General features: G+C 43.7%; 1 long non-coding RNA gene across 2 annotated transcripts in view; it reads right to left on the reverse strand.

Annotated features, from left to right (window-relative positions):
• Positions 1 to 284: 284 nt before the first annotated feature.
• Positions 285 to 23,877, reverse strand: part of LOC140384831 (uncharacterized) — a 292,259-nt gene continuing 268,666 nt past the window's right edge. Inside the window, exons 3-4 of one of the 2 annotated variants that reach the window (XR_011933158.1) lie at positions 20,251 to 20,349; positions 285 to 317 (exon numbers count right to left, since the gene is read on the reverse strand). This is a non-coding gene — a long non-coding RNA (uncharacterized lncRNA). Of the gene's footprint in view, positions 318 to 3,342; positions 3,424 to 20,250; positions 20,350 to 23,877 lie in introns of those variants that run through there. The other variant, XR_011933159.1, reaches the window with a different exon arrangement.

Consider the following 23,877-nt stretch of genomic DNA (forward strand, 5'->3'; position numbering starts at 1 on the left):
GGATAGACATGTCACCAGTTCCAACAGTGAATAGTGATGCATAAAATTGAGGGAGAAAATATGTAGAAAATAAGCATACATCAGAGGCAGGGTCAAGAACCTAATTTCACAGTGACATACAGGTAATTTGGCTTTGAAAATCTTTGTCAATTCTAAACTCATTTGGAAAAGCATAGCTCAAAAGGCTGGTGTCTGAATATGAGATAGCTACCCTGAATTCCAATATTTATAGCACAGTTTGCAAATACATTACCCCTGTCACAATGAAATAAGTGACATACTTACATGCTGAGCGAGTTGGTCCAAAGGTGTTGGAACTGAGGGAGGGGGAGATAAGAAGACAAGTAATTAGTACATTAATCTTTTTTATGATATCATTTTTCAGACCTATATGATCGTAATGTAAATTAGAAATAAAGGAGGGTTCATGGAAAATAGAATTAATTTCAAGTAGGTCAATCGCTCTACAATAACTGCATTTCAAGCAGAGTGTAATTTATGGCAACATTTGTCCATTTTCCTGCACACTGCTGATTACAATGCTCTTGCTCACTTCTATCAGTTGAAAGTCAGCTTGCCAGATAACATTCTGCACCATAATGAAATTCATTTGCAGTACAAAAACTTGAGTGAATCAAACAAGCGCTGTTACAGCCCTTAATGGCATTCTATGGATTATTGATTTTTGATTTAGTTTCTGCTCACCAGAAACCCATTTTAACAGCACCATTACCTCCATAACGATTAGAGACAAAAAGTTAATTATGTAATTATAAAGCCAATAACAGACTTGTCTGGTTTACTTTGCTTTAGTCAGTTTAAACATTATCTCTCATGTGCACATCATAACAGCCTGGATGTGAAGAGAGAGATTAACACAATCAAAGCAGATGTGAAATTTAATTCTCCAGGCCATTGCTGTCTGGGAAACCATTAAGTAATCACAGCATTCTTCCTCTATTAAATTCACGTCTGCCACTTCACATACAAAAGGTGGAAAAGTGGAAAAAAGGTGCAATGGAGCATTCCAATTTTATTTGACTTGAACGCAAACCAAGCCTCAGGCACACTGTGGGAAAAAAAGGTCTTAAATGGGATGCCTCAATTTATTTGAAAATGAAAAGGTTGGAGAAAAGAAATTAAAGCCTGGATGCAGTAGCTAAGATAAACCTAGGAATGGGTTTCACCTTGAAGAATAACTACAGTTATGGGGAAATCAGTGCTAAAAAATGCAAATGTAAAGGTTTTTGAAAAAAATCTTTCAGGGCTGGAGTTGCAGTTTTGCAATATTTCAAGATGATTCATTCGGTGAAATTAAAGTGGATATTCCTTGGTGTTACTAACATGACTTATTTTTTCTGCTAATACATTTGACAATATCCATTTTATTAGTCACCATAGCTTGGATTTATAAAGACTGTCAATAATCGAGTCACCATAATATTCTCTTGGCATTTTTCAACACACAAAAATTATTCAAGGATTTCAAGTGAACTTTGAATCAAGATGAGACAGATGCTAAAATATATGGTTAAAATCAATAAAGCTACAATCTTTATTTGTAGGGCACTTGTTCCAAATGTAATATATAGTAATCATTGCAAGTTAATACATATATATATACAAATTAATGCAAGACAAAGGAAAAATTCTCTCTTTTATTTAAACGAAGAACATTGTGGTGCCCTGTGACAAAATAATGCTATTGATGAAATTAAGGCAATTAAGGGACAACTGAAGTAATAAATACATTTTGATGGAAAGGTGGCTTCTTTTTCTTGATTGCTACACCCTGGTGAATAACCCGCAATGCAGGCAATTGCAATCAAACAATTAGTCTTTTGCATTTTATGAAGATGTCTATATTAAAAGTTTTTTGTTTCTTAGAATAGGTTTATCAGTCAGTGAAAATATTCACAATTCTCAAATTAAAACTTCATATTAAATTTAAGATTGTGTAAAATAGGAGATAAATCTCCTCAATTAATAGAGCCAAACATTTTTGCTCCACGCAATTTATTGCAGGATTGACCACTTGTAAGAACTTTAATTTTAACTTTGTGCTTAACTGTGGTGTGGTGTTTACAGTGTCATCTCTAAAACAAATATTGATGTGACAAAAGGAATGAAACTGACATTATTTAATCTGCACCTGAAAATTGAAAGTTTGAATGTTCTTTTTTTAATAGAAATTTAGAGCATCCAGTTCATCTTTTCCAAATAAGGGGCAATTTAGCGTGGCCAATCCACCTAGCCTGCACATCTTTGGGTTGTGGGGGCGAAACCCATGCAAAACACGGGGAGAATGTGCCAACTCCAGAGCCGGGATCGAACCTGGGATCTCGGCACCGTGAGGCAGCAGGGCTAACCCACTACGCCACCGTGCTGCCCGAAAGTTTGAATGTTAGGAATCGGTTCAATTCAGAGCACTTTGGTGCAGATTTTCAATGCCACCTGGGCACAAAAGTGACATTGCAGATTGTCAACCCATTACAGAAACTGACCAATTTTCAGTCCTTTCAAGTTAAGGGAAATTATCGTCAGGCAGTTTCTATGACAAGGCCAATCCACAATCTCAGTTTTTTGGTCTGAGCAGCAAGTTAAAAATCTAACTCCATTTTGTCCCATCCAGGGTCACGATTTTTCTCAAATAAAACTTGATGTTCCTTTGGTGAGAAAGAGTATAATCTGACAATACAGCCTGACTGATGTTACCAAATTTAGCTGAAATTGTAATTTAATTCAAAATCTATAATAACTAAATATGATACAAATTGCAAGTTTCTCTCACTCCTCTAGGACAGAATGGTCTGCTAATGTTGGCACCTCAATATAAAACATCTCAGTCAATACATTTCCCACCACAAAAATTCAATAGCTTTAACAAAGTGATCAGTAATCAGTTTATGCCTAAAATGTACCCATTAAATTGAATGTGGTCATGTATACATAAAACAGATAGGTTTTAATTTTCAAAAAGAAATGCATTCATTGCATCCATACAGCATTTGCCAATGCATATTCGAGCCACATTAGACTCTTCAAAGTATTTTTAATAAATTTCCTGAACTAAACTGACAGTAGCACCATACTCTGGTTTAATAGCCTGCTAAGGTGGCAGTTTTGACAGGTCTGAGTGACAGTCGAGCAAGATCACTATAAAAAAGCCCCTGTCTGTTTAATAGAAGAAAGGTGTTTTTTTTAAAGTATGCCAGCAGGGGGTGAAAGTACAAAGACAAGAGTGGGGGTTGGAGGCGGGAGGTGGGGAGGAGCGTGAAAATATGCATAAGATTTCAAGAGACCAATCAAACATCAGTTAACATCTCAGTCACTTACAGATTTAACATGGACATCAATGCCATCTCTGGCGAGTGTCTCTGCCATTTCCTCATTGCCATGCTTGGCTGCCCAGTGGAGTGCTGTCTAAGAAATTCACACATAAGCCAACTAAATACCTTCTGTAGCATAGAGCTCATTTTATTGTCATCGTATCGTAGACAAAAGGTCTTCTTTGGGCAATATAAACAGTATTCTAATGGTTGTGGCCTCATTCTTTCTAATAACTCCACAAAGAAATGACACTTCCCAGCAAATGGTCACAATTATTTTATTATTCCATGTTAACTTGATAACCTAGTGACAACAAAATAGTACTAATTGGGGTTTTAGCAACAAGGGATTAATTAGTATGTATCCATTATGATTTCCTAATATGCATATGAATTATCTTGTTCAGCTTGCAGACTGCATTTGTGAGAACCCATCTTACATTACATTGTTTGAGTTTTGGGTTCTTTTTCCTATAAAAAAGGCTCAAATTAGGAACAAATCATTTTTGTAAAATTTGTGTTGTTCAAGCACTAGGGAATGGAATGCTTTCTTCTAGCAACAGAATTAAACACTCGTAGGTGCTGGCGAGCATGATTTAGATTCATGGTTTAGAACTCGTACACTGTGGCTCAACCGAATGCGGGAGAAGAACACCTTCCTGTACCAACACGATGGTTTCATTTCCCGCACCATCCTGCCTCTCCCAGTGAGACTGCCTAATTAGCGCTGAATTATGGGCAGTTTGGAGCAGTGGTCTCCTGTTCTTTGGGAACTGGGTTGAGAATGCCAAAACATATTATACTTAAGACTATTTAACAGTCATTAGAGAGCAAAGGCTATCTCCCCAACTGTTGAGGTGGATTTTTTTTGTAAAGTTTCAGAAATAATACTATTTAAACTCAGGCAGCAGCACCAAGATCCTTAATTGGCTTAATATTATTGAACTTACTTACAGTAAATATAAAGAAGGGTCAGATCGAGCAGTCAAACCCAACAGGGCATTTTCTACTATTTTTGGAACTGTAATAAAAATAGTGTCACAAAACTGATTAAATGAAAATGCTTGAAATTGAAATGAATATTTACTTCTGAAATTCTTTACTCTCTGGACTGATGTTGGTTTTTATTTTTTTTACATATTTATGACATATATTTAAAAATGTCACCCCTGGAGGATAATGCTAAGTAGTTTTTGACCCTCTCTCATCACCCCGAAGCCATCTCCTCATTTGCCTGCAGACATGTTTTTGCTCATCAGTCCTGCATGTCTCCCATTGACACTTTGCTCTCATTCCAGTTTGCTGAAGAAATCTGCACTGTGAACACAGTTTGACATTTCCTGACATTTCATGAACTAATTACACTACAAATAATTAAGCATGTTCACATCTGTAACAAACGAAGGCAAAATGGTTGTCAGCACCAATGATTGATGACCTCCCTGAGACTTTATCTGATGAGATTCTCTCCACTACAGGCAGACCTAGATGCCAGCATGTTTGCAATAATGCCTTCAGCCCTTTTCATCTGATCAAACCAAGAAAATGCTTTAAGAAAAGTATGGGAAAATTAATGACTACAATGAAATATTTGCATTTTTTCCAGGCTAAAAAAACAATGAACAAGAGATGTGACAACCTCAATTATTTGGTGGTGCTAAAAGCTCAGAGACAGCTCCTGCTGGAGAGTGCTGCTGGGAAGCCCTAGGGTGTCAAGCAGGCTGTGAAAATGGCAGGTGACAAGAACAACCCTTTTACTTAGAAGCGACCCGTAAGCTCAGCCACAAAGAACAAAATACTAAGGGACATTTTTTATGCGAAGGAAAATGTGTCACCTCCATGAAACCCTTTTGGAACTCTTATCAATTTACTGAAACACATGACAATGCACTGTTCAACCTAGTGTACAGCAGTCAATGCTTTACTAATGCGCAACTGCCCTATTAAACATTTCCTCGACCGATTCGGTGTATAACTATTTATAAATCTGCACTGGATATAAATTCTAAAGTGGATCAATTAAATGTGTCTGTGAAGGTAAGAATTTAGTTTATTAGAGGTAAATAACTATTAGAGCATTTAAAATAATTTACCCAAGATCATTTTATTTTGAGTGGATGTTGCTGTCTAACCAAACTGGACATGAAATATTAGTTTAATTGTTTTTGAAAAGAACATATAACCAGTAACAAAGTATGTATTCTCTAATTCACCATAAAATAATTTGGTGCATTTATCCTGCTAATACATCAAACAGCGATGCAGTATATTGATAAACATTATTTTCCTCTATAGTATAGCTAGATGCAAAAATATCCTCAGACAGAAAAAAACATACATTTTTGAAACTGTTTCAGCTGCTGCATTTCAATATTTGCACGCTGGTAAGCTAATGCCCTTCTCGAAAATAAATAGTCACATCAATCAATTCTACATTGTGCCAATTGGAACCCAAATTGTTTTTGCTGTCTCTTATAAATTCCTTCTACAGATTAAATGATGATGCATAAAACTAACTGAGCACGACTGAAACTGGTGAGTTTAATTTTGTTTGTATAGATTTTGGAGTTGGATAAGTACTGTATCAGTGTCCTCCCTAGAAATTTGGTGACATGAAGTGGGTTAGAGCTGGATACATTTTAACGCATGGTCATTTAACGTTAAAAGGCTTGGATAATACACAAGTTAAATCAAGAAAAATGGCACAATGCTTTTAAGCATTTTCCCAAGACAAATTATGCAATATTGTTTCGATATGTACAAATAGTGCTCCTCGAGTCTAAAGGCCATTAGGCTAAAAACACATCAGGACTAGTGAAATGCTCGCATAGTGAAATAAAATTAATTTTCATGATAAAGGCTTAAAGGTTTCCTACTATTTTCAAAGGATGTCACTGTCAAAAAAACATGTCAATTGGTTCATGAGTCTTGGACAGGCAAAGCAGGAGGTTAATTGGTGGTTTGAACGTGCCTGCATGACTCTGCTTAACTAGCATGGTCTTTGTTGTCTGTGTTCTCAATTATGGTTTTAATACTAAGAAAGGTTTCAGGGTTCTGTATGGCACGTCAGGCCTGGAAATTCTGGAACACTTAGTCTGTGGTTGGCACAGACCAATAAAAACTCAAAGACATTAGTTTAACCCTCAGGAAACCAGTTAATTAGAGTCATGAAGGTCTCATTTCTGGTCCTCATTTACAAATCTGTCTATGGCCTCGAAAACCTATTTCTGAAATCTCCCCCAGTTCTATGTTCTGTCTTGCCCTTTAATGTGCCTTTAATCTCTCTGCATACCATTCTACCATCAGTAGCATAGCCTTCAGCCATCCTTCTCCTACATGAGAGCTTTATTCCAAAGACTTTCTGCCTTATTTCTCTTGTCCTCCTCAAAACGCTTCCTGATGAACCACCATTTTGATGATGCCTTCTGTCATCTGCTCTAACTCCACTGACCATATGAATGGAAAGAGATGGTACAGCAGGTCCCGAGGGTCTCCCTACACAGAAGCAAGCACGGTAGCATTGTGGATAGCACAATTGCTTCACAGCTCCAGGGTCCCAGGTTCGATTCCGGCTTGGGTCACTGTCTGTGAGGAGTCTGCACATCCTCCTCGTGTGTGCGTGGGTTTCCTCCGGGTGCTCCGGTTTCCTCCCACAGTCCAAAGATGTGCAGGTTAGGTGGATTGGCTATGATAAATTGCCCTCAGTGTCCAAAATTGCCCTTAGTGTTGGGTGGGGTTACTGGGTTATGGGGATAGGGTGGAGGTGTTGACCTTGGGTAGGGTGCTCTTTCCAAGAGCCGGTACAGACTCGATGGGCCAAATGGCCTCCTTCTGCACTGTAAATTATATGATAACAAATGAAGAAATTGTTTTCAGACATCTGTTGAAGTGCCAGGGTTAGTAGATTGTGCGATCTCTTTAGCAACCATTAACTGTTAACAATAAATTTGAACTTCCAGCTAATAGCTGAGAGGATGATACAACAAGAGTTCAGGTTTTAAGACTTAGTGTAACAAAAGACGAAAAGCACTCTTGACTAAACACTGTCATGATATACATCAGCATATCATGGTGCAATCACACACACACTGACGGACATACAGTAGGACCAACCAGCATACACAACATCGCAGCCAATCACCAGTGAGAGCACACGCACTATAAAGACTGGGGACACCAGAGTTCCCGCTCATTCTAGCAGCAGCCAGCTCAGAGTACAGAGCTCACAGCCTGCCTCTCAGACATTCACCATGTGCTGAGTGCCTCACCTAGATAGTGATAGGACAGGGTCCACAGATAAGCTGGTAATGCATGTACCAAGCTTACAGTATGTTATTACAGTTGAGTTGTTAATAAAATAGAGTTACACCATCGCCAGCTGTGTTGACCTGTTTGTAGACCAGAACACCCAACACGACAAACACTATATAATAAAATAAAATGAAAGCAAATTACTGCAGATGCTGAAATCTAAAACAAAAACAGAAATGCTGGAACAATTTCAGAAGGTCTGACAGCATCTGTGGAGAGAGAACAGAGCTAATGTTTCAAGTGTGGATGATTCTTTGTCAAAGCTAGACAGAACTGGAAAAGGTTCAGATTTCTACTGTTGTGTGGGGGTAGGGGGGGGAGAGATAGGGCTGGGCAGAGGGTCAGCGCTAGGTGGAGATTGGCAAAGACGTCAGACAAAAAGACAAAGGGAATGTAATTGGTGGTGATCATGGCTAAGAAGGTGCTGAAAGTGACTCATTAAGAGATCAGAATGTGTTAATGGCAAAACAAAGTTTAGCAGTGTGTCCAGGGACAACTTGGAACAGGGAACAGATAGCCTTAGTGTGGTGGAGGGAGGAGAGGAGACAATGGCGAGGGAAAAACGGATCGATGAAATGAATGAAGGTAAATTGATAGAAATAAAAACGGGGTGAAGGTGGAGGAGAGAGTTCACAGACTTAAGTTGATAAACTCATGTTACATTCAGAAGGCTGTAACATGCCCAATCGGAAGATGAGGTGCTGTTCCTCCAGTTGCCGTTGGGCTTCACTGGGACATTGCAGTAGGCCAAGCATGGGCATGACAGCAGGACAGTGAGTTGTGAAATGGCAAATCACAGGAAGGCCTGGCTCACGATCTTCATAGGAAACTTGCACTTTGAACCACAAAACAGAATACTCTCCTTTTTCTTTTAATGCAACGGAAAACAAACTTCACAGGTATACTTTACACTGTCCTTTAAGTAGACAGTCAATTCTCCAAGATCCTATCCAAGATGAGTCTTACCTTTATAGGCTTTACTTCTGTTCTTTTCCTATCAGTCTGGGAACTTTTAATCTCAGAACAATCTGTTACGGTGGTTTTTTTTCTCTTCCTCTAATAAGGCGAATCTTCCAACATCCTTTTAACTCCTCATAAAATTGGACTTGACAATATGAGCTTGAGCTCCCACCTGCAGCCCTCATGATGCCTCCCACCATGCTGCCAATAGTTGCTCTCCCTCTCCAGATTCTGACAGAATAATCTTGACTGTAAGTTTTCAGGGAAATCTTAGAAATACTTCCCTTTTCAAAGCCTATCTTAACGGCAATATCAATCGCATCGTCCTTGTATCCAGGAGGGCTAGCTGCAGTGAGTGAGAATCTGGAGTTAAGGCAAGTGTGAGAGTTTAAGAAAATCAATCTTAGACTTACACCTTCCTAAGATCTAACATAAATTGCTGGTAACTGAAGGGCAGGCATTCACATTTTCAGGACAAAGGAAAGTAAAAAAAAACAAGGAGCGCAATTCTCCGGAAAAGTTTCTAAGTGTGGTAGCGCACAGGAATTGCCGCAACCTTCCCGGCCCTCGGCCCAGCAAGGCTGGCAATGCAATTAAATGTTAATTGGTCCACTTAACAAGGCCTCATGGGCTTCTCACTGCTAATGAAGGCACGCCAACTGATTCGCCGGCATCACGCTCGCCAGCTCCCCGCTAACAAGGTCGAGCAGCACTTAAGCTGCACTTGCTCAGCCAAATCCAGCCAGCTCACAACAATGGTGCCCAGGAGACCAGCCCCAAGATTTAGAGACGCAGATCTGGGGGCGTGCTCGACGCCGTAGAGGCCATGAGGGTGTCTTGTTCCCCCGAGGGCCCAGGAGAGTCAGCCACAGGACAGCCAGTGCTGCCTGGGATGAGTTGGCGGCAGCTGTGAGCTCGGGAGGTGTGACCAGGAGGACTGGCCTTCAGTGCCAAAAAAGGTCAACGACCTACCGGTGTTGGTCGGTGAGTATTTCGCTCTTCTACCTTTTCGAACTTGCTTTGAGATTGAAGGCCAGGTAGAAAAAAGTTAGTGTGAAAACTAAAGATCAGTTGTAAAATTAAAAACAAATTGAAAATCTAATTAAATAAAATTGAGATGCAGGGCCAGTCGACGTGTTGTAGCTTCAGCATGCGAGAGCTGGTGGATCTCATAATAGTTCAGTGACCACAATGAGTGTACAAACATGAAGTGCTGACGCCAGGACTGAGTCGCGTGAGTTCTACAGCCCCAAAGGTGGTGCCGGTCCCGGAATGATTCAGGACATCCTAATGGGCTTTGAGGCGCCACATGGAATGAGTGCAATTCCAACGAATGCTGGCATGTGATTCGCCGGGGTCGGGATTGGCACTGGAGGGCCTGACAAGCAGAAACTGCATATAAGCACTCCACTCCCCACACACCCTCATCCCAGCCAAGAGGATGGCACTGATTGCACTGGAGCATGCCTGACGTTGATAGGTCAGCTGGGGTCAGAGGGTATCTAGGGGGTGGGCTGGGGAAGCACCCATTTGACCCATGGCGCTAAGTTCACAGTGGGTAGTCAGTGGCATGCGCAGCCGCTTAGCTGCCTTGCAGGCTGCAGAAATGGTGGCCCATGCCTGCCAGCCCAACGCCATGGCCCACCTTCTGGCCGCCCCCACCTACTCCCACTGGACCTGGCAGAAGCACCCCAGCCAACCGTACAACTGTCAGCGCAATTGAATGCCCATTGGTCGTGTCCTATCTTACTGACCTATTGGTTGAATGTCTGTGTGTCATAATGTCTCTGGTGCTCCCTCTAGTGTTTATCTAGCCTTAGTGTATTTGCATTAACCCCTTGTGTATTTACAGCGATGCATATCACCACAGTCGGTGGGAGGGACGTGTCAGTCTGTATGGTATTAACAACTCACGTGTGACAGGACACCCAATTGGGGCTGGGTGGATCCTCACATCTGTGACATATGACTGCTCTGTTCTCGGCCAGCCCGTAACCTCCGGGGCCCATTCCTTGAATGTGGTGAGGATTATGATGTCCGGCACGCCGCTGCCAATCTGGGCTCTTGCAACAGTTGTGGGACAACCCCTCCTGCAGGAACACAGTGAGGGCATCATGAGCAAGGCGGGCGGGAAGGAAGGGTTTTGGGGGGGGGGGGGCGGGTTTTGGCGGGTGGGGGGGGGGTCTGGTGCCAACTCATTCATGTGGCCCGGTGTAGTTCGTTAACCTCTTCATGACACTGGAGGCCTGTCCTCCTCGTAATGCTGCCCGAGCTGACAGCTACCGTCACTTCATCACAGGCGGTGCTGGCTGCCCTGTGGCTGACCCTCCGGGACCCTCGGGGGAACAGGACATCTCTCCTGTTCTTGACCACATCCAAGAGCCTCACCAGGTCTGCATCTCCAAATCTTGAAGCCTCATGTCTCAACACCATCGCTGCAAACTGTGTGGCAGGCTGTGCAAGAGCTGTCTAAATGCTGCTCGACCTTGTTAGCCGGGGGCTGGCAAGCGCCGTCCCGGCGAACTGTTTGGTGAACCTTCATTTGAGGTGTGAAACCCATGGAGTCTCCTTAAGTGGACCAATTAACGTTGCATTGTAGCGCTGAGCGCCGTGAAGCTGGCGGCAGTTCCCACTCGCCACTACACCTAGAAATCTTTCCGGTGAACGGCGCCTTTAGAGGATATTTGGATGAATTCCACCCGAAGTAAGACACTAGTTAGACCACACCTGCAATAGTGTGAACAGTTTTGGTCCCCTTATCTGAGAAAAGATATACTGGCATTGGAGGCAGTCCAGAAAGGTATCACTGTCCCGGATATGAAGGGATTTTCTTGTGCAGAGAAGTTAAGTAGATTGGGCTTGTACTCATTGGAGTTCAGAAGATGAGAGCCAAACTTATTAAGACATAGAGAATTCCCAGGAGGCTTGACAGGGTAGATGTTGAGAGAATGTTTTCTCTTGTGGGAGAGTCTAGGACCAGAGGACATAATCTCAGAGGAAGGGGTCGCCATTTAAGTCAGAGATGAGGAGGAATTTCTTCTCTCAGAATGTAATGAAGCATTTCCAGAGAAGGCTGCAGAAATTGGGTCATTAAGTATGTTCAATGCTGAGATAGACAGATTTTTAATCAGTAAGGGAATTGAGGGTTATGAGGGGAAGGTAGGAAAGAGGAGTTGAGGATTATATCAGATCAGTCACCATCTCATTGAATGGCGGAGCAGACTTGATGGGCCGAATGGCCTATTTCTGCTCCTATGCTCCTACGTCTTATGGTTTTGAACTCCGATTAGCTATCCTCGAGACCCAGGTCAGAATTTTCACATCTTGGACTAAGTCCGGTGACAGGGACTGCTGAGGCAGATGGACAACCATGTCATACCTTGCGGTCTTGACCTTATCAATTATACATCTGGGGGTTTTGTGCCATATTCTGTGGTGGGCACGCTGATGATTGCATGCATCCCGCCGTCATATCTGGGTGCCATATTTAAAAGGTGCTAAAATTCACTAACCCATCGTTGAAGAAGAAAGATGGACCCCCAGAAGAAATAAGGTGGACCTCTATAAGAAAGAAGATGGTTCTCCAGGCTGGAAAATGGACCTCCTCGATGACACTGAAGTTGGAATATCCACCTGATAGATGCTCTCCCCACCCACCCCTGTGGTGTGCTGGGGTTCAGCGATGCTGGCGACGTCCATCCTAAACTCTAGAGGAAGCCTCAGGCATTCTTCAGGAAATTCCCGACTCCTGCAGACCACAATGTTCCAGATGTGATTTGGACCAACGTGTTTTCCCACTGGTATCGTGGTATCTGCATCCCATTAGCTGGCAGCGAATCAGTTCATTCCTGACCAGCAGCGGGTTTCCCGATCCGCTATAGTGGGCACCAGCAGAAGATCCAGTGAAAAATTCCTGCCAGCTTAAAGGGGTTTTTGGGCCTCCTGATGAATTTTGCACCAATCTAATGCGATCTCGCGAGACATAGCAAAACAGGCAAAATCACTTTTTGGCAGCTAGTCTCACTTTAATATGTAGTTTCCTGAGGCATCCATGGCATTGGGATCTAATCCTTTAGCCTCGGAGACGGCGGGCAAGTGGCATTCAATACTGGGCCACTGATTCCCTGTTTTGCTGGGGGTTAGCAGGGAGGCAGTGTAGGGCTCGCAGCTGCCGATACCTCCCCCAGTACCTCCGCTTCAGAGGCCACGCATGCGCACGACGGCAGCCTGCAGCCTGTGGACCTGTACTGCCAAAGTAGTGCCCTGCCCCCCTCCCTCCCCCTGCCCCCCGATTGGCTGCTTGCGCGATCCAGGCCGCCTGCCCACAGTGCCCCCAGCCCCAAATGAAGCCCCCCTCTGCCCACCGATCAGCCCTCCCCTGACTATGGCGGCCCCAGACTGAGTCCACAGCTGCCACGCCAAGTTCACAAACGGTGTGAGCACATGTAGCCCACGCTGTCGGGAACTCAGCTGGTCGGGAACGGAGCATTGCGGGGCGGGCCTCAGGCAATCGCCTGAGGCAGTGGTTAATTGGCGCGGCGAACTACGCCGCTTTTCGGGGGCTGGAGAATTCGGCGCCACTCCCAATTTTGGCGCCAAAACGGATTCTCCGCCCCGTCGACGAATGCAGTTCCGGCGTCGGGGAGCGAAGAATCCAGCCCCTGGTCTCCACAAACGGTGAAAACGGTGACGAGACAGAATGGCAGTAGTGGGCATCTCCCAGGGTATCGGAGGCCCCAGGTGCTTGCCCTTTAGGCAGAATGGTACCCTGGCACTGCTGGTGCCACCTGGGCACCCTGGCACTACTAGCCTGGCACCATGGCAGTGCCACCCAGGTGCCAGTAATGCACTACCAAGGTGTCCCAATCAGCTGCCAGGGGCCCTGCCAGGGTACCAGGTTGGCACTGCCAAAGTGCCAAGCTGGCATTTTCCATGCAGCAGTGATTGGGCTGAGGGTGCCCTGCACGGTATTGGTGGGCTCAGAGACCCTCCCATAGTGAATTGGGGCTTGGGAGCTCCAGAGATCAGGAAACAGTTTAAAGGTGGCGCCCCAACCTCTCGCTACACTGAGGAGATCCGGTAAGCTTCGGCCACGCATTTCCCACTGAAGCCCTTATCTAACCTGAGTGACGTTCGATAGCGTTGCCTTTCTTGGTGCTGTGAGCACTGGGAAACACGCGGCTAAACGTGCTCCCTGTGGAACTTTGTTCCCACTTAGTTAAATCGCGCCCGGTATTTCACCTCGCTAATTACCAGGTTATTCAAAGGAGGCGGCGTATTCTCCTTCAGAGAGAGGTTGCTCATCTGAGCAGAGACGACATTCTCATTGAGCTGTTTGGAAACACTTTTTTCCACTGTCAAACGAGGGTTCCGAATTGGTGTCCAAATTCTTGGGAGCAATCGGTAACCTACTCTCCAAAGAGCTGTCCAGACATCCTACTATCTCTTTCAAACAGTGCAGACTGTTTCAGTATGAAGGAGTCATGGGTACTTCCTCGATAACATGTGCTTACATGCAGGTGCGATTTGTGTGTTCCAAAACAACTCCAGATGATGCAGAGTCCTGATGGCCTTGATGCCACATCCATGACATTCTGAAATCTGAAAATGCAGATAGAGGTTCTGGACCAAGGTGTAAAATGATTGACATGTGCAAATGTGGAATCTGTGACTTCATTGATACAGATGTGAACTGAAGACTAACTGATGTGGTAGAAGTCCCCTGACATGATCTTGAAAGTCACATTTGTGCAATTAATAAGGCTAAGTTATCAAATTGTATTGTGCCTAATCTTAGTGATGAAGAGTCTTAATTTGTATGTATTATTGGAATGTTAAGAAGTCTTTGAGTGGCGTCTCTTTAAGTGCCCAAATATGGTAATGTAGCTTTAAGAAAGAACATGTGGTGTTATCGCTAGGGCACATTTGGGCTCCAATGAGTCTAGCAAGAACAGTCAACGGGCTGGATTCTCCGTCGCATTGGGAACTCCGTGACCGATGGCGGGCGGTGGAGAATCCATTGTTGGGCAGAAAACAGGATCGACACCTGGCGCAATCCCATTCCGGTGTTCCGGTACCTCACTCGGTATTTCACTGGTGTCGGTGTCGAGGTTCGTGCCCCACACCAGAGGGAGGATGCGAATGGGTCATTAAGAATATGGTGCCTGGCACGGTAATAGGATGCAAATGGGACCAATTTGCACCCTATTAACGGGCCGGGCACCTATTATCCGGGCACTCGTTATTCTCCGGTCCCGTGGGCCGGGATTCACGTGGGCGAGAATTAGTGCAGGTCTTGACAAGCATGTACCTGATGTGGTGAACCTCGCGGTGGGCCAATAGGGGTAACTCTTAAAGGGATTGCCCCCAAAGTCCATCGGAGCGTCACCCTTCCCCGACAATGGAAGACCTGCCCAACATCCCCACCAGACCCCCCCCCAAATTAAATTACCCCCAGAGACTCCCGAATTAAAGAGACACCCCCAGAAGAGAAGCCCCTGTCTGGAAGGCCCTCAAAAACATAGAAACATAGAAAATAGCGGGAGGACGAAATTCAGCCCTTCGAGCATGCTCCATCATTCATTGTTTATGATCATGGCAGATCATCCAACTCAATAGCCTAATCCCGCTTTCCCCCATATCCTTTGATCCCCTTTTCCCCAAGTGCTATATCCAAATGCTTCTTGAAAACATACAATGTTTTGGCCTCAACTACTTCCTGTAGTGGTAAATTCCACAGGCCGGCCACGCTCTGGGTCTCCGCATCTCTGTCCTAAATGGTCTACCCTGTATCCTCAGGCTATAACTCCTGGTCTAGACACCATCGTAATTGGGAACATCATTCTTGCATCTACACTGTCTAGTCCTGTTAGAATTTCATAGGTTTCTATGAGATTCCCTCCTCATTCTTCTGAACTCCAAGGAATATAATCCTAACTGATTCAATTTCTCCAGATACATCAGTCGTGCCATCCCAGGAATCAGTCTGGTAAACCTTCACTGCACTCCCTCCATAGCAAAAACATCCTTCCTCAGATACGGAGACCAAACCTGCACACAATATTCCAGATGTGACCTCACCAAGGCCCTGTATAATGGCAGCAAAGACGTTCTAGCTCCTGTACTCTAATCCTCTCGCTATGAAGGCCAACATACTATTTGCCTTCTTTACCACTGCTATATATGCGTGATTACCTTCAGTGCTGGGGCTGCATGGTGGCGCAGTGGTTACCATTGCTGCCTCATGGTGCCGAAGGCCCGGGTTCAGTCCCGGCCCCGGGTCACTGTCTGTGTGGAGTTTGGTTCTCACACTCATAACCCGCCAAAAAAAGATGTGCAGGGTAGGGTAATTGGCCACGCTAAATTGCCCCTTAATTGGAAAAAAAGAATTGGGTACACTAAATATATATTTTTTTAAATACTTACCTTCATTGGTTGGTGTACAAGGACATCCAGGTCTCGTTGCAAATTCGCTTCTCCTTATTTATGGTCATTCAGATAATAGTCTACCGTCCCGTTTTTGCTACCAATGTTATACCAAAATTATACTGCATCTGCCATTTATTTGCCCATTCAGTCAACTCGTCGAAATCACACTGAAGGATGTTTGTATCCTCCTCAAAGCTCACCTTCCTACCCAACTTGGGTCATCTGCAAATTTGGAGATATTTTGTTCCCTCATTGAAATCATTAATATATGTTGTGTTTAGCTGGGATCTTAACACCGATCCCTGCAGTACCCCACTAGACACCACCTTCCAATTTGAAGAATACCCTTTAATTCCTACTCTTTGTTTCCTGTCTGTCAACCAGTTTTCTATCCAGCTTAGGGTGGAATGTTGCGCAGTGGTTAGTACTGGGACTACAGCGCTGAGGACCTGGGTTTGAAACCCGGCCCTGGGTCACTGTCCATATGGAGTTTGCACATTCTCCCTGTGTCTGCGTGGGTTTCATCCCCACAACCCAAAGATGTGCAGGTTAGGTGGATTGGCCACGCTAAATCGCCCCTTAATTGGAAAAAAATAAATAAATAATTGGGTACTCTAAATTTATATTTAAAAAGTTTTCTATCCATCTTAATACAATACCCCTAGTCCAATGCGCTATACACTAATCTCTTATGCGGGACTTTGTCAAAAGCCTTCTGAAAGTCCAAATAAACCACATCCACTGGCTCCTCCTCATCGACTCTGCTAGTTGCATTCTTGAAGAATTCAAGAATTGAAGTAGATTTGTCAAGCATGATTTCCTTGCTGACTCTGTCCAATCCTGCCACTGTTTTCTAAGTGGTATGCTATAAAATCTTTGAAAATGGATTCTAGAATTTTCCCCACTACCGACGTCAAGCTTCTTACTGGACCATAATTCCTCATTTTCTCTCTACTTCCCTTTTTAAATAGTGGAGTTACATTAGCTACCCTCCAATCTGCAGGTTCTGTTCCAGAGTCTATAGCATCCTGGAGAGAGACGCCTGTCTGGAATCCCCCCCCCCAGAAGAGAGACCCCTGTCTGGAAACTTGAGAGCAGTCCAAGACAGAGGCAGTGAAAAAAAATCACTGCTTTAAAACTCACCTGTGCAAAACACCCGCTGGTTCAGGCAGAGGAAGCAGCACTTGTCAATCCCTGGAACGAGAAAACGAGTCAGCTGGGTTTAAACCCCCTCAGATCTTTCATTTCCCTTTGATATTGTTATTACTTGGCTGAGATTGACAGTTTCCACACCCATCCAGCTGTCTGCATTGGTCCATTCATGTCCCTTCACACTTGCGATTTTGAAGTAGTCATCTATGAAACTAACCACAATGTTTATAAACATCAGCTTTTGATTTACAGCTCCTCAACCTCATCAAAGAGAAGTCTTACAACACCAGGTTAAAGTCCAACAGGTTTGTTTGGAATCATGAGCTTTTGGAGCGCAGCTTCTTCATCAGATAAGTGAGGAAGGAGCTGTGCTCCAAAAGCTGGTGATTCCAAACAAACCTGTTGGACTTTAACCTGGTGTTGTAAGACTTCTTACTGTGCCCACCCCAGTCCAACGTCGGCATTCTACATCACATCAAAGAGAGTTGGTGCTTTCTGTTAGTTTCACAACTGACTACTTCAAAGTCAATATCAAAGAGTTAAGTGCTGTCAATTCCCAGCTGAGCACTTCAAAATCATGCAATTGTGAAGGGTGGTAATGAGAATGCAGTTAACTCTCTGTGAAGTGGTTGATGTTTGTAAACACTGTCAGAGCACTTCAGAGTTACTGAACTATGAAGGAAGATGAATGAAGCAAGGCTCACAGCTGTGTGCATATGGAAACTGTCAATCACAGCCCACTAAGGGAAATGTATGAATGGCTTGCAGCTCTCAGATATGAAGGGTTTAAACACTGCTTTTTGTTTGCAGGAATTGACACATGGTGATTCCTCTGTCTGAGCTAGTATGTGTATGGTCAGGTGAGTGTTAGAACAGTGATTTTCTTTCACTATCTGGACTGCTTGCTTCCAGACAGGGGTCTAATTTCTGTGGGTCCCAGGGGGGGTTTTGGTGGTGGGGGGGGGGGGGGGGATGTTAAGTGTTGCTGAGGCAAATGTGATGGGATAGGAATAGGGTCGGATAAAATGAAGGTTCAAAATGGCTTCAGGAAATGGCAGTCACTTCTTTACCACCAGCATTATCCCTGACATCAGTCTTCAGGAGATAATCATGCAATTGCTAGCCTGTGTCTGTGGATGACCTTTAAAATGCAGACTGCAGGTTTTTTCATGGTGCTCTGACCTCCCAACTGTGCACTTCCCTCCTGTGAATTGACAAGTCACAAACACTGCAAAGTTGCAATGCCCTTGGAAAATACCTGTTAATTGCTTCATTAACAACTTCAATTGGCTTCCCATTGCTGCGGAATGGGTTGCTGTCAATGCACAGAAGCCATCTCTGGGAAAAGCAGGAGGAGATGGGAACATTTTGACATTCCTGTCCAAGGCCATTTTTATAATTTTCCTCGTTTCTCCCAGCTCCAAACCCCAGGTGCAAGGGCCAGGAATTTCTAAATTAGTCCCAAGCTGTGCCTCCAAAATTCAACAGAGCAGCACTCGGGCATGCAAATATCCAATGGCCAGTTTTGTGAGCCGCTCTCACAGAGTGTTTGACCTCTGTACAAGCTCATAACCCTTCCATGTCCATTTACCCAGTATACGCCTTGTACAGAACCAATGTACCGTACAATAACAGTGGCATGTGTGGAACACTGATTTATAAATCTTCATTTGAAAAAGTACACTGTTCTCACAACCTTGTAAAAATGTCAATCAAAGCATCAATAAGAAGATTCAAACACTACACACCTCTTAATCTTGTGCAAATAAACATTGAGACATTGACAAAAGAGATCATTTAAAAAACTTATTGTACCACATAAAGATGTTAATAAAGCAAAGTCAACAGTTCTCTGCAGCTGTCAAAACAAACTTGCAATCAGATAATCCTTTCAAGAGTCTGGGCTATCCCAAGTTTAACTGTACACAATAGACATGGGCTTTATAAGGGACATTGCATAACTTTGAGATAAGGATTGGTTCTAAGGGCTATGTCCGTCGAGCTGGGGCACAAAGCGGGACTGGGCATGGGCCATGGTTGGACGAGGTACCGCCATCTGGGGCAGTGACAACTCTGGACACATGCCAGGTCCTTCCAGTGGATTTCCCCAGCTGAGGTGCACATTGGCTTCCTCGGAAGGTGGGTGACCTCAGCTGGCACCTGGCAGCTACTTTGAAACTGTTGCGAACCAGGGGAATCCAGCTGTTTAATTAAAACAAAGTATCACGAAGGCCGCAGGTGGGTGTTGACACAAAGTCATTTCTTCCCAGTGCTCTAATTTTCAAAGCGAAGAAAGAAGGAACCTTGGGGCAGACTGGCATGAGTTGGAATTTAAGTTGGCATGGGGCTATAACAGGATATGGGGGTGGGTGAATGGACTTGAAAAGGCTATAAGTTGACATGGAAGCTATAAGTGGCCATGGGAATGGATGGGGGCCATGAGTTGGGGAATGGGTAAGGGTGGAGGCGAGAGGTTGTGAGGATGTAGGTTGGAGGTTCTAACATATCAATATAACTGGGACTAAGCCCTAGAGCATTGAGGCATGCCTTTTAATCAGTCCACCTCAGCACTCGGTTGCCTCTGTAGCCACCAATGCTCCACTTCTGACGGACTCAACACTATACTGCACCTGCCCCTCTGGCGTGAGCATCATACTATTTGGTGGCCTTTCTACCAATGCAAACGATGTGGGCAGCAAGGTAACACAGTGGTTAGCACAGCTGCTTCACAGCTCCAGGGTGCCAGGTTCGATTCCTGGCTTGGGTCACTGTCTGTGTGGAGTATGCACGTTCTCCCTGTGTCTGCGTGGGTTTCCTCGAGGTGCTCCGGTTTCCTCCCATAGTCCAAAGATGTGCAGGTTAGGTGTATTGGCCATGCTAAATTGCCCTTAGTGTCCAAAAGGTGGGGTGGGGTTACTGGGTTATGGGGTAGGGTGGAGGTATGGGCTTGGATAGGGTGCTCTTTCCAAGGGCCCGTGTGGACTCGATGGTCAAATGGCCTCTTTCTGCACTGTAAATTCTATGACTATGATTCCATGAAACTGGAAATTTCCTGATCCACGTTACGTACCTCAGAAATGAAAATCCAGACATCAGTCGCCCAAAATTCCAGAAAGGTGTTGAAAGTATCTTGTTGTAAACAGTTGTGCTGGAAACTGTCCATTTACTTCTAAGATGAAAAAAAAGTTGGGTTTAAAAATAACGAATCAAGATTTCTACCTGGATACAAGACTACTGTGTTTCATTTTGCAATGGGGAAGTGTGCAGACAAAGCCTTTTTTGAGATCAGTTTTCAGGCTCCCCTACAAGTCAATGAATATTACAGACTCCAGAGAAAAGAGGCTGCTTGGCTTTTTTGAACTACCCCAGGCGGTTGCAGGAGAGAAATGGTCTCCAGTTAAAGGGACACATTCCATAACCAGCTAAGGATTCAGGGAGTTTTGTCCACGGCCAGAGAGGAAGAATCATCGGGACAGGCTTTACTGCTGGTTGTGATTTAGGAAACTCTCCAAAAACCAAGGGAAGGACCCGGTGGCAGTAACTCAAAGTTACTACTTGGTGATATGATGAAAGGCAAACTCATGGGAAGCTGGGAGCAACTGTGGACTGTTTGTGATTATTATTATTCCACATAGAGTGCAATGTATGAGTAAAGAGTATAGATGGAAAACACTTCATTTTGTAGTTTAAAATATAAGTTGCCAACAAAAAGAAATAGGGTTTAGTCAATAGTGTGATTTTCGTCATTTGTTAGTGTAGATGTTTTAAAACATTATTGTATCATTCTTTCAGCTACTAACTGGAAGTTCGAATTTCTTTTAAAAAGCAATTGGTCTCTATGGGGATTCTAACACTGGTCCCTGGCTCTTCAGGAATAGGAGCAGCGTTGGTGCACTTTCCATTGATGCTGTCACATATGTAATGAAAATAAAATGACTCCAAAGGCATTCCATGTCACACCATGTAACTTTAGGGGCCCTTACTATAACTCACTATCCAATAATATGTTCAAGCAAAAAGGCATAACAGCACAAAGGAAACTCCGGCACAAGTAAAATTGTTTGAAATTTATGAGATAAATCTGTTCCCTGTGTCATCCACTGTTTATGTGCCTTGATCTTCCCATGTAACAATGTATCGTATTGTACAGTAATTCGATTTCCCAGTGCTTCTTTTGAGCCTACCATAGTGGAAGAAGAAAGTGAGGTAGGGGTATCCTGGCTTTCAGTGAGGATTCCCTGGAATGGGACAGTTAATTGAGTCTTTCAGTAAGGCGAGATATCTCTGAAACGAACATGGTCTGTTGCACCTTGCTAATTTCATGGCCCTGCCTGCCTTCTGATTCTGCATGAGTCCTTCAGGGAACAAATGGCTGACATAGATGATTTCTGCTGCCAGAATTCTAAGGCTCTCTGTAAAGTAAGCTGTTCTCCCTCCATATGGAAACCAAGAGAAGCTCCTTTTTATGCCAGAAATTCAAAATGTACAAGGGCAAGTATGCTACTTGCCGTCAGGTTGCCCCAGTCAAAATTTAGCTCCATAGATTAAGCTTCAAACCTACTTCTTCGATTAAGCATTTGATCATTTGTCATATCTCCCTTTTGGGATTGGTTTCAATTTTACTACACGAAGGGTGCTATAAAAATGTGAGTTGTTGTAGATGAGTCACTTTGTGGCAATTCTCACAAAGGCCTGTTATCACCTGCCTGTCTTCTTAATAGAGGAATAATGTATGCTTGGGGAGACTCACAAACCATAGGATTAAATGACAATTTAATAGGTTTAAAATAGGATTAAATTATAATTTAGTTTAACGATTCATCCCTGCTATTTTTTGTTCAGTTAAAAGATAACTCGGTAGCATAGATTGCAAAGGTATTCACATTTTTGTGGTGGAGGTCAACTTCAATATGGTACAGTTGATGTGGCTATAATGCTGATCTATACCTTTACCCCTGAGTTTTGCATCTGTGATTGGCAGGAGTAAAGGGGCAAAGTGCATAGGTCAGCAGCTTGAATATATAAACCTAGAATTGACCTTTGTGAAAATCTAACTAGCTCCTTGGCAGATGGAGTTAGGAAGGCCTTCCTTATGGACAGAGAAGTGTTCCTAACTCCAACCTGTTTTCAGGGAAGAGGATAATCATGTGGGGAATTAAGGTGCTGTACGCTGTATTTGACTTTTTGTGTGACATTTATTTGAAACATTTAAAATGATTTTAACACAATTATTACAATTTGTGATGTCGTTAATTGTTTAAAATATGTCAAAATAGTACAAACTTCAATGTTATCTATTTGTTCACCTATCTATATGGCTAGTGCCTACTTTCTGGCATTAAATTGTACCTGTATCAGGCACATTTCCACATCATCTGACTAGCTCAGATGGAAAGTCATAAATTGTAATTCAAACATACTATTGCAATTAATTCATATGCCAATGTTCTAGAAAGGAGAAGCTGGATAAAGTGAACTCAAAATATTTGTTGCGGCTTTATTCTTGATTAAGGATTTAAATAAGTGCGCAACAATAATAAAATCACAAGAAGTTTTTTCCCCCTTGCATAAGATGATTAAATTTACATATGAGACTGATTTCTGTATTTTTTTCTCACGTTTGCAGGCCTAAACCTCTCTTTGGAATTTGGGCTTAGACTCTAAATGGAGAACTCTGTATGATCTGTCTTTTTAGGATCTATGCGAATCCTTGTTTGAGATGTGTGGACACTTCTGATTGGAAATGAGCTGTATGCCATCTTGACGATGATGCTGTTGCCCGTTTTGATCCCAACAGCGTCGCAATACTGTTGCTAATATTAATGATAATGTTGGTGAACCACAAGCCTTTCCTTATATCGATCAAATGACCACACAACTAGTTAGTTAGTTCAAAAGATGGTTTATTTACACACACAAGAGTTATGTCGACATGCAAACACAATATCTACTATGAGTTAAACTACACCTATCAACTACAATAACCTATACTTAACTTCAGGGCGACCGGCACTGTGCAAATGGATAAGGCCTTTATCTGGATTTCACTTGGCTGGTTCGAAGAAAGTGGCTCTGTCTCTACTCGGCTCATCTGTCAGGTAGCGATCGTTGGTCTTGAACTTGGCTGGCTCGTCCTGCTGTAATTGGGTTGGCACAGGCCGGATCCAAAAGAGACAGAACACATGGCTATGCTCTCTTTTATCCCTCTGGGGTTTTGCGCTCTTTGGGGCGTTCCTTAACCTTGGACCCAATAGTTCAACAGGGCTCTGATCACGGTCTTCGATTTCAGCCAATAAAGGGGCGGGTGCCTTGGTAACTGGGCGGGTCCTTAGCGGTCATTGATCTTGGCAGTTGTGCTTTCTGAGTAAGGGGAGTGGCGCCGATCAGTCTGTGGCTGATTGATTGGAGTTCTATTGCCCTGGGAAAATGGGCCATTAAAATGCAAATGAGCGGGGGGTTTCGATCAGGTCTGGTTACCTGTGTTTCAAATACATATCGGCTCTGTATCTCTCTGAGTCCTGGGTTGGCCATAATTCCCATGGTCCTTTGCAGGTGGCCATCTTAGATGGCTACAGTGCACATGCACACCTAACGACCACCAGCTGGATTATTTCCGCTGGCTGCTGTTGTAATTGAACTCATTTGTGGAGCTTTCCTATATTTGGCTAAAGTTTCAATAGTCTTCAGAGAGTGATCC

Source organism: Scyliorhinus torazame, chromosome 10 (assembly GCF_047496885.1).
Source record: "Scyliorhinus torazame isolate Kashiwa2021f chromosome 10, sScyTor2.1, whole genome shotgun sequence".
NCBI classification, from domain to species: Eukaryota; Metazoa; Chordata; class Chondrichthyes; order Carcharhiniformes; family Scyliorhinidae; genus Scyliorhinus; species Scyliorhinus torazame.